The sequence below is a fragment of the Aptenodytes forsteri genome, unplaced genomic scaffold (genome assembly GCF_000699145.1).
Source record: "Aptenodytes forsteri isolate BGI_AS27 unplaced genomic scaffold, ASM69914v1 Scaffold410, whole genome shotgun sequence".
NCBI lineage: Eukaryota > Metazoa > Chordata > Aves > Sphenisciformes > Spheniscidae > Aptenodytes > Aptenodytes forsteri.
This window is the reverse complement of record NW_008793958.1, coordinates 372,123-374,624: the sequence shown is the minus strand read 5'-3', so window position 1 is coordinate 374,624 and position 2,502 is coordinate 372,123.

The window sequence follows — 2,502 nt, the reverse complement described above, 5'->3', positions numbered from 1 at the left end:
GACATACAAACCAGGGCTGATTCTTGTATACCTTAAATCTGTGGCAGCTTTGCTTTTGACTTCAGTGAGTTTTGGATTGATCCTGTAATTATTATCACTAGAGAGGAATTTGATCCCCCCCCCCGACCTCAAATAATTCCACACATGGGATATTCAGGTTTTAGCAGCTGTCATTATTTAGAGGTTTAACAACCACTCTTATAGAAAGAACTATAAAAGGGAAGTTGTATAAATAGACTAAAATTAATAGAGGAACCAAATAGAGTTAGTTCCTGCTTCACTAGCCTCTACACCTCTTTTAACTTTTGTATTTTTAAAGTGTATTTAACTGCAGTTCCATTTACAAGAAATGTCAGTAGCATTTTTGCAATGGTAGTTGTGAAAGCCAAAGTTTTTCCATCGCTTTACAGACTCACTTCTGAATGTAACCAGTGTTTGGTGGAGATTTAAAGTGGAGCAATTTAAGCATTTGCCCTTAACTTGCCAAATGGGGACGATACTAAATTATTACGGAATTGTAGGTTGCTGGTGAAGGGAATAATGCACACTTTGGTAGGAAAAAGAAGTGGAGGTTTTTACATGGTGCATGAATGGGCTCTAATTTGTGTATAGCTGTAGTGTGAGATGAGGCCTAGCTTAAATCATAAACGTACAACAGGGCTTAGCCAAGCTCTTTGGCTTTGTTTGCGGAGCCGAATTGCAAGTTTTCCAGGTAGACTCCCAAAAACATAAGAAAGAACTTGCATAAACTTATCCTTAAGGTTACTGTGACCTGAAGGAAGAATGCAAGAGTAAACTCGGAGAGTTGTTCCCGTCTTTGGCCATTCACCCACCTGCAGGGAACGGTGCCTAAGCCGGTCTAAAGAGGTGTCACTCCAGAGTTTTCTTACTTAGATACGGAAATTACAATCCAGAGGAACATAATAGGCACACTGGGTCCCTCCTAGATTCATCATGCCTCAGCCATGCTGTTCCAAAGCGTGGCCAGTAACTGAGGCTTCAGAGTAAGAAATAAGATGCTCAAGCAGAAAAGGATAAGAAATAAGAGAAACGCAGAGTGGTCCCTCCTCTGTTGAATCCTCTCAGCTGGCAATTTGTGGTTTAAGAATTTCCTGGGCAAGGGTTTATCTCATGGTCAGTAGCCACTAGTAAGTCTATCCTCCATAAATATCTAGCCTTTTATGAGGCTATTTATATTTCTGGGCTCCATTTTTGGCAATGGATTCTATAACTATGCAATCTGTGAAAAGGTGTTTGCTTCTGTATGTTTTAAACCTGCTATCTCAAAATTTCCGCGAGTGCCCTTTAGGTCTTGTCTGGGAAAGAATGAAAAATCCTTTCCCATTCATCCAGCTCATACGGTTTATGATTGTACAGATTTCACTCACATTTTCCTCTTCAGTCATTCTTTCCCAGACCCAGAAATCTTAAGCTAGGCAGTCTCTCTCCCTTCACAACTATGTTTCAAGCCTTTGATCACCTTCATCATCTTTTTCTATGCCTTTTCTAGTTCTACTCTGCATTTTTTGAGATGGAGGGAGAAGCAGTCTTGCACACAGTATAAATGGTATGGGTGTATAATTTATACAGTGCCTGAGTGACAGTTTTGGCTTTGCCCTAAGTTCTGTTTCTAATAATTACTGATAGTCTGTTTGTCTTTTTGATAGTCGGTGAGCACTAAGCTGTTTTTTCCAGGGGGTTCTCCACCACTACACTAAAATCTTCTCCTAGAGTGGTAGAAGGTTAGTAAGATTGCCTATTACCTGTTTGTTTATCCTGTAATTTACCTGTAATTCAGATTGTATTGCCTCATGTGCTTTATTTTGTATTTGTTGCCATTGCATGCCATCCACCATGCTGCTGCTCAGGCACAACATCAGGAGATCTGTTCATTCTTCTCACTCAGTTTCTTGAACAACTATGTGTCATCGGCTGACTGCTCAGGAAACCATGCAGCTTGGCAGGAAGCGCTAGGAAGAGCTCAGACTCCCTGAACACTTGAGGGCACAAAATGAATCAACTTGCCGTGTCTGGAGCCTGGTCTCTGAGCTCCTGCTGGGGAAGAGAAGAGAAGCCATGCTCCTGCAGACCTGCCTGGCACCGAGAGCTGTGCGAGGAGGTTCAATGCAGCCATCACCAGATGGTGCTGCTGCATTCAGCCTTGCAAGGTCATTGTGTGCGGGGATATTTTGATTCTTGGAAGAAAATACTGAACTGGGGATGTTTTTCCGCTGCTCGGGTGTAGGCAGGGTATGTTCTGACTTGTGCTGGTTTTGGCTGGGATAGAGTTAATTTTCTTCACAGTAGCTGGTATGGGGCTATGTTTTGGATTTGTGCTGAAAACAGTGATGATAACACAGGGATGTTTTTGTTATTGCTGAGCAGTGCTTACACAGAGTCAAGGCCTTTTCTGCCTCTCACCCCACCCCACCAGCGAGCAGGCTGGGGGGGCACAAGAAGCTGGGAGGGGACACAGCCGGGACAGCTGACCCCAACTGACCA